At 44.8% G+C, this 8,606-nt stretch overlaps 1 protein-coding gene across 1 annotated transcript in view; it reads left to right on the top strand.

Annotated features, from left to right (window-relative positions):
- The first annotated feature begins 4,262 nt into the window (after positions 1-4,262).
- Positions 4,263-8,606, top strand: part of TOGARAM2 (TOG array regulator of axonemal microtubules 2) — a 56,524-nt gene continuing 52,180 nt past the window's right edge. Inside the window, exon 1 of the mRNA XM_054821455.1 lies at positions 4,263-4,297. The gene's annotated coding sequence lies outside the window, so the exon portion shown is untranslated. The remainder of the gene's footprint in view (positions 4,298-8,606) is intronic.

The following is an 8,606-nucleotide window of genomic DNA, read 5'->3' as shown; positions in this document are numbered from 1 at the left end:
ATTTTGTTTTAATGGAGGCTGTATATAAGTTTAATGCTAACCCAGAGGATAGACCGTTGAATTGGGTGGGGAGAGGGGAGTAACACAGGGAAATGAGAAGGTGAATGCTTGTGAATACGTAGCGCACAGCTATATCTTTATTACAGATTTTTAATCTCCCAGTGGCAGAACAAGGACAGCTATTTGCTCAGCTAATGGAAGCTGAAGTGGTGCAAACACATTTTTAAGAGCAAAACAAGATAAAGGTTTGAGCCATCCACCACTATAATGTACAATAATATATTTGTCTATAAATGGAGCTGTTGCAACTAAATACCACCCTCTTTGTAAAGTGAATAAATATACATCTCCTTTACCAAATACCTGTCCTGTGGTGTTTGTTGAGAGAGACCTTAGGTAGCTATGCGTGGTGGTTAAGGATGAAACGCTGTTTCTAGAAAGCAAGTTTCTGATGGAGGAAGAAGCCAACCTAAAAGGTTCTGCAAAGCATCTATTGTTAGCAATTTCTGAGCTCCCTGCATTTCAGTGCTATCCCCTTGGTTCGTGCACTGCTTGGGGATTAATCGCATTGGGGTTGCAGTGTTGACTGGAGGCACAGGGGGTTATGTAGTTGAGACACGTTCTGTATTTGGAAAGCTGGAAGTAGAAGGGCGGTAGTTGGAGGCTTGCAGTCTTCAGAGGATTTTAACTGACAGTAAGTTAGTGTCTTAATTTGTAAGGCTGGGCTTTTACTTCATTTCTGAGATGCTGTGAAAATAAATGCCAACACTCGTGCACTGTCTACTCATACAAGCCACCAAATTAGGCTGAACTGAGGGTAAGTTTTTAACCAGTACTGACGTTACTATATGCAGGCAGGCTTCAAATGGGGCAAAAGAGGGATGTGAGTAAAGGTTTGTTGCATCTTGGGTGAGTGCAGGTCAGCCGACCTTTTGGGGTGTGGAGCAACCCAAGGAGCAGCTGTGCTTTGGTCATGCAAGGTCCTTCAAGTATTTGTCCCAGCCTTGCCAGAAGTCGAAGCAGGAGCCCTGGGGTTGGGGTCAAAGAGCAGGCTGAGTATCTTGTTGGCACTGTTTGGGTATGGGGAGTGGTGGTGGCATTGGAAACTCTCCACCACTTGCCATCACAGCTGTAACGCAGGCATTACCTGCCTCTGTCCATCCTTTTGGTGCACCAGAAACCTGTTGCAGGAGTGGAGCTGTGGGAGAACCTGGCAGCAGGAATAAGAGGGGGATTTCAGTAACATTTTGTTCATTATTTGGTCTCACTGATGTTGAGATTCTGCAGATCTGCTTCATTATCAGACAGCAAGCTGGTAGCAGGGGTCCGAGTTTCACTCTCCTATGCTGGTGTTAGAACAGCCAGGTCACACTGTTGTCAGCCCCCTGCTTGCATCATCTTCAAGCAGCTGTTCTGTGTGAAACCATTTGCGTATGGCAGCTGTGAGCAATTGGGCTGGTTGTTCCAAAAATTTCCCTCACCTTAGAGCTGATAACTGATAGTTCTGTGCACTTCCTAGTCCTTACAACTATTTATCTGCAAAGCCAAGGTCTCAGCCAGCTGATGACTTAGCTGTTTGCGTCTTCATCTTCCAAAGTTGCAGCGTCATCTGGAGAAAGAGGCTGGAAATGGGGTAGGTCCTCCCTTGCAGCCCTAATCCTGGTAGTTTTGGAGCAATGAAGAGCATAAGGAGCACATACCAGCTGCTCATTCGGAGCAGCGGAGGTTGGATCAGGGTTTGTGTAAAGAGTCCAAGGTGTGGCTGGAGCAAGCCGCTGTGGTTAAGCAGTGAACAAATCAATGGGGTGGAAACTCAGAGGTGTACTTTAGTTTTTATTTGCCTAACTAGTACTGTGTCCTATTTATCGGTGTCTATTTAATGTTTGTCCAGGCACCACTGCGCAGCGTAAGGGATTTTTGTTTGCTATTATTCATGTGGTGGTGGCCTTATTTCCAGGTTATAGAAGTAAATAAACTTTGAATGTGAGAAGGAGCAATACCGCAGCTGGCCAGGTGGTGACACACCAGCTTCACCAAAATTCCAGGCAGCAAGAGCAACCTGTGAATTGTGCCTTTGAGGATGACATAACCGCATCGTTGCTAAATGCATCCTGCTGTAAGACGGTGTGGCTCCCATTCTCGCCTCTTGTTATGGTCCTGCTTCCCAAGGGACTTAGTACTACACCAGGACTTGGTGCAAGAGGTGCTTGTTGCCTCTGTTGCTAAATATTTCAGTGTTTCATCTGATTCTCAGAAGTTTGTTAGGGGAATAAAAGCTGCCTGTGTGGGATGTGCACCTGTACCTGTGTTCAAGGTCAGGTTGGATGGGGCTTTGGGCAATGCGGTCTAGTGGAGGGTGTCCCTGCCCATGGCAGGTGGATGTAGCTGATCTTTGAGGTCCCGTCCAACCCAAACCATTCTGTGCTTCTGTGAAAGGTTCTGCTGTGTAAGGACTCGCAGTACGGATGTTTTGCTTTTGGTCTCCCCTGCATGTAGACATTTGAAAATTGCCCATGAAAAAGATGGTGGTGGTAAATAGCTTGATAGCCAAGTTGTAGTTTAGGCTGTCTTATGATGAAACCAGGGCTTGGTACTGCATTCACCATTCTTTGCGCAGGAGGGAACTGTTTGGTGAGAAAGAAAACATTCTGTGCACAGTTTTGTTGCCCTTTGCCCCTTTAACCTGTGCAAAACCCAAGATTAAGTCTCTGAGAAACGCATCTGTGGCCTCTGGGATGTTGGTTCCCTGCTCCCTGGAAGGAGGGGGCTGGAAAGAGATGATTGTGGCAGACACTTGTGTCCTTTGCAGGTGTGTCTAAACTCAGAGCTGTGGGACTTTGATGAACCATCCAGGAGACTATCTGCTTCCCTGGTTTGTAGGAAAGCCAGATACTTTGAGAGTTAATTTATGATGGGTGGCTTAAAATTTCAGTTTTGCTTTAGAGAGCAGACCCTGCAAGGAAAAATTATTCCTACATCTCCAGTCTGCAAATAGTGGGGGACTGCTACTTTGGCTGGTTGCTGGGTGACCATACCCTTCCAGTTTGGGATTGGGTTTGGGATCAGTCCTGCCATCTCCCTCCTGGCATGTAGGTCCCTAAACTCTCTAACTAGGTGTGCAGAGCACCTGGAGTCCATGGGAGGGCTGCTGGAGCTGTGGTTTAGAGGTGATCTTGTAAAGTAGGTAGCGCGTAATATTGAGTTACAGTGTCTGGATGCCTCAGCTCTTATGTTGTGACAGCTGTGGAGTTTTTCAGTTCATTTAAACATCTATAAGGGCTTGTTTTGAACTGGAGAGAGAGAGCCATTCCTGTGGGGGTTGCAGAAATAATGTGTGGGAAGACAATACAGTCGAGCAGAGGAAGTAACTTGACAAAATGTATTTGGTTGTTGCCAGCATGATTGTTTTTGACTCAAATGCTGCCTAAAACATAGTCTCTTTTTGGGGTCTTTTCTCCAAAACTACCTTATATCCAGTCCTTGCAAAATCAAGAAGATCATAAAGAAAATCCTGGTTGGAAGAGAGCCTGGGCCTCCGCATAAGGAAAATTTTGTCCAAGTGCCTTCATCTCTGCTTCTGTTTTGGCAGCAAGACACAAAATTGCTCAGCAAGGAGGTACGAGAGATAAATAAGATTTGTGTGAGTGAATCTCACATTATCTAGGAGGGGAAGTGAAGTCATGGTCAGACCTGGAGCTGATCCAAAGCTCTTCTAATCACGGAGATGGGGTTAACTAGGTTATTTCAAATACCTTGGCTCAGTAATGAGCACTCTAAGTTATTTAGGAATAACTTAAGGAATTAATGGGGCATTTTGTCCTTGAGACAAAAATATTTCCCTTAAGCTCCATGGGGGCTTGGAGGGGAGGGGGTTGTCTCTAGGTTCCTCCCATGATGGTTACTGCACACACAAGCTTAGGACCCCCTTGATCCATGAGTTGGGGGACTGTCTGCTTTCATCATTGTCAGAGAGCACTTGTCTGTTGGTTATTTTAGTGACTTCCCAAAGCCCCTGCAATAAAAGACTCAACAGTATTTTGGTTCCTGATGGCATGTTTCAGAAGGAGCGGGCTTGTGTGTTTGTCATGCTCTCTTGCACATAGTAAACTCATTCTTTATATTCAGCTGTTGGCCGAGGGGGGGCAATAAATGATTTATAACCATGGCAACAGTTGCTGTGGGAAACTGGCATCAACAAGAATCTTTTTCATGTCCAGATCAATGAAAGTATTAAAAATCTTTCCACTCTGAATTGGGTGAGACCATTTGTGACACTTCCCAAAAAGGTGGTGTAGAGGTAAGTCAGACTGAAATGATATCACACAGACTGGCTGGTACAGGAACCAATGACCCTTTCAGCTGCCTTGAGCTGGAAGTTCCTGTAATCAGGTCAAAGAAATGTTTTCTGCTTTCAGCTGAATCTGGGTTTTCTGGGAAGGGGAGCTGGCAGTGAAGGTTGGTAGAATCTGCTTTCACTGGAGTTGCGCTGTGATTTCTGTAATGCAAAAAATCTCATGGTGTGAACTCGGGGAATGTAGGAACACAGGTATTTGTAGTCTGTAGCTGTTTCAGCTGACTGGCTTCCAGCACTTGTGGGTTGGAAGGAGCTTGGGTCTTCTCCAAACCTGTAGTTCTCTGAAGCTTTATTGTGTGTTTGGGCTCCACAAAGCAGGGTGTATAGCTGAAATAGAGTTTGTAGATACAATTAAAGATTTGGAAAAGGGGTACATTTAGCGAAGGAAACTAATAGGATGAAGGGAAGGCTGTTCTGGAAAATATGAACTCTGGTGCACACTTCAAACTAAATGACTTTACCTTTAAATAAAGGGAGTTTTAATGTGACAAGTCCTTTTCTACAGTCTCCTCATTTCCAGTGAAATATTTTTATGTTTATAGGAAGGGTTTTTCCCTTGATCTGTAAATAAATTTCTCTCTAAGGTAATTCCATAGAAGGCTCCCTTTGTAAGGCACTGAAACCTGCGCTTGCTGCTGCTTCATGAAGGGGTTTGATAACAATTTCGGAGCTCAGTTGGTGCTTCCAGGGGCTGTCCCCCCTCTCCCCTGCCCCCAAGTTCCATAAACTTTAACTTAGTTTGCCAATCTTTGCTTATTCTAGATGATTTTTTCTAACGTGTATTAGTGCCATGATGACCACTGCTAGAAACTGCAAGCAGAAGAAATGCAACCGTCTGCTTGGCACCCAGCGTGCTCGTGAGTGCACAGGAGGCTTTGGCTGCACATCCCTGGATCTTCCAAAGGCGCCCACTGGAGTGACGATAAGCCAACCTGACACACGATGTGCTGAACCTATAAAAGATGGGAAAAATGAGCGTTTGCATTTCTATACAATTAAAACTTGAGTGGAACAGGACTAGGTGGCATCCAGGTCCTTCTTGGTACTTCCAAAATGTTGCAAGTAGGAAACCACACTGCACGCGCTGGTGGGCTGATTAACATCCTCCTCCTGTGTCCTGGTCAAGGCCATCCATGTCTCCGTACCACGGGTCAGAACTGTGGTCCTCACTGCTCTTCGTGGATGATCTCCTTTTTAGTCTGACTGTCTTAAAGGAGGAGTGTATCTTGTTATGGATGTAAGGTTGCTTTTAGTTTGGAAGTGGTGTCTTGAATACTTTGTTTTTGTAGAATCTTGAAGTTTGAAATGAGATTTCAATTCAACTTGGAAATGGTACGATTGCAGAAGGAAAGATTTATTTTGAGCAGACTAATAGTTTGATGTGCAAAAATGGAGAGGGTGAAGTGAATGATAAAGGAGGGAAAAATTGAAGAGAAAATTTGAAGGTTTTTGGCTGGTTTTATTGGGGAGAGGCTGAAGCATTTTATTTTAGTTTCCTAACAGAACTGCTGACTTTTTCTTTGGAATCGATTGTTTTTAAAATGACTGTAATATTTTCATTTAATTTCCTTTAGGTACTCATAAAACAATCCCCAATTATGTCAGTTTTGGTTTTTTAGTATTTTTTGTTGTTGGTTTTTTTGTGTTTTTGTTTTTAAATTCAAGTCCACTGAATTCATCCACCTTAAGCTCAGACTTCAACCTGAATATTTTGTTTCCCACTCTGGTCCTGGTGAGGAGAGCTACTGAGGGGTAGTACTGCCAGCAGCAGCACAAGTGAAATCCTGCTCCACAGCCATTCATCGGATGCGAGATGCTCTCAGTTCTTTGTGTTGTTCAGAATTGCTTGGGAAGCAGTGGTGTTCCAGGCACAAGTCATAGCCCAGCATTTAAAAATGGATGTGTTGATAAAAGTGCTGTTGTAATCCAAACTGGTTTGGAAATCTGACCAAATGTCGGATTGCTTCTGTTGCTGGGCCAGGCAGAGAAACACCTAATACACCCTCAGAGGGGGGAATATAGCTTTTGGGGATTGGAAGAGACAAAATAACCATCAGGGCAGGTTTTTCTTCTTGTCTTTCAGTCCGCAGCTCCAAGCTGTTTATTGCTTTGCAAAGTGATGGGGAAAACGCAGCTAACACAAACCTGCTGTAGTACTCCACCTCCATCTGCACTGCCTGGGATCTGTCCCCAGGCCTTTGTGGTCCATCACGCAGGCAAGCCTCAGCACATGCTCCTGTGAACGTGACTTTTGGCTCTGTCTCGTGCGGCATCAGTCTGTCTTCTCTGTGGGGAAGGCTGTTGCAATGTTCTTAAAATGTTGAAATGCCAGAATAAAAGAAAGAACTTGATGATCACTTTTTAAGTAAAGCAGTGATAGTGCTTTTGGAAATACGCAGAACTTAGGTGCACTCAGGGACCATAAAGGATGTCAATTCCATCCTTGTGAGAAGTTTTCTGGAGAAAAGGGAGTTGAATAAGCATGGCCTATGTGCCCAAATTAACTTCTACCATGTGTTTCTCTGCATGAAGCTTTGCTAGTGTACGCAGAATCTCAGCTTTCATCGATTTTTAAGTGTAATTTTAGTTCCCATGGCTTCAGAAAGCACATCCCAAGAGAACTAAGCCTAACTTATTGGTGAACAGGCTGAATACGCAGATGGTCTGAAACAGCAAGACCCCATTCTTTGCTGGCTGGCATGCCAGTCCTAAAACCTGGTGATGTTGCCTTGTTGTCCACACTTAGTCATTTCCCTTCTGGTAGGGGCTAGCGTGAAAAGCGGAGGGGTTCAGAGCGAAATGCTGAGGTTAGGACAGGGATAGCCGTATTTCTGGGACATCCTTATGTTCCTCAGGGGGTGACTGCAAAAAACTATTTTAAATCAATGCCTCCATTAATTTCTCTGAAAAGGCCATATTTCCCCCTTGATCTCTCCACAAATCTGTTGAAGGCAGTGACAGTTGCAGCATGGTATTTGCCACAGTTGAAACTTCTGCTCTAGACTGAGGTATGTGGTTAAATACATTGCAGAGGCTGCTCTTTTGAGAGGGTCTGAGACTGCGATGTCACTCAAAGAAACTGGTGAAGATAGTAGCTGAGGATCTGGAGGCCCAGGAGGGTCTCAGGTGCCATCTGCTGAGGCTGTTGAGAGCTAGTGAACTGCCGCAGGGAGCTCAGCATATGATGCTGAGGCCAGGTACAGGAGCCGACGTCACTGTGTCACTCAGGAGAGGACATGACTGATTAGACAAGGCCCAGGATTTATTTTCTCCCGAGGTTTTAAGATTAGAGCCTTAATTGCATCTACTAAGAAATGCCCTGAACATCAAAAATAGGGCTTGTTGAGTGGGGTTCCGAATGTCATTGCATTATGGCTGCTGAAGAATTAGATTAGAGTAGATTCTGCTGTACAAATCTTCCTTCCATTAACTTCCCCAGTCAGCTTGACGCTTTCAGTTGCTGGATTAGCATCTCCTAAAAGTGCCTGCTCATTCTTCTCGACATCCCTCCGTTTGTCAGTCCTTCCTTTGGTTAACATCTCTCGCTTGCCAGGGCCAAATAAACAGCACCATTAAACCCCCAGCATTTAATGCTATTTTGTATGATAGTGCTGTAATATCTTGAAGAGAGGGAAGGCTTGGGGGATCTCATCTGCTCCAGCTATCTTAAGTGCAGCATTCTGCATTTCTGTACTCTAAAAGGGTTTAAAGTATGATTTCACGGGGAACAATTCCAGCTCAGTATGTGAAGAGAGGAAAGGCTGACAGAGCAGAAGGGAGGTGTATGTGTGTGCAAGAAATCCTTGTTCATTAGAGGCAGGGGGGAAACAAAAATGAGAGACTGTGCAAGTTCAACTCTGATGCGTGCCTCAAGGGAAGAACTCAAGTGCAGCCCTGTAATTTCCTTTTAGAAATATGAATACAGCTGGAAGCAATAAGAAGTCTTAAAACAGCTGCAAATATCTTCCCTTGCTTTCCAGGCCTTGGAAAGGGGGCCTCTAGGAGTTATTGTAGTGTTTTAGACTGGTACCTCTTGTCTTTGTATTTGAGCCATCTTGTAGCAATTAGAGTGGGCTTTGTGGAATCTGGTCCCCCTGTGTTTCTCTAGGAGTTTACATGGAGATCCTATGTTTTTCATCTCCTCTTGTCACTACAGTGCAAGAATGTCACCTGCGATGGGTTGACCTTGGCCAGCTGCCACTTGCCCATCCAGCCACTCTCCCGCTCCCCCTCCTCAATGGGATGGCAGGGG

This window comes from Grus americana, chromosome 3 (assembly GCF_028858705.1).
Source record: "Grus americana isolate bGruAme1 chromosome 3, bGruAme1.mat, whole genome shotgun sequence".
NCBI classification, from domain to species: Eukaryota; Metazoa; Chordata; class Aves; order Gruiformes; family Gruidae; genus Grus; species Grus americana.
Note: the sequence above shows the minus strand (reverse complement) of the source record. Positions and strands in the feature narration are given on the sequence as shown.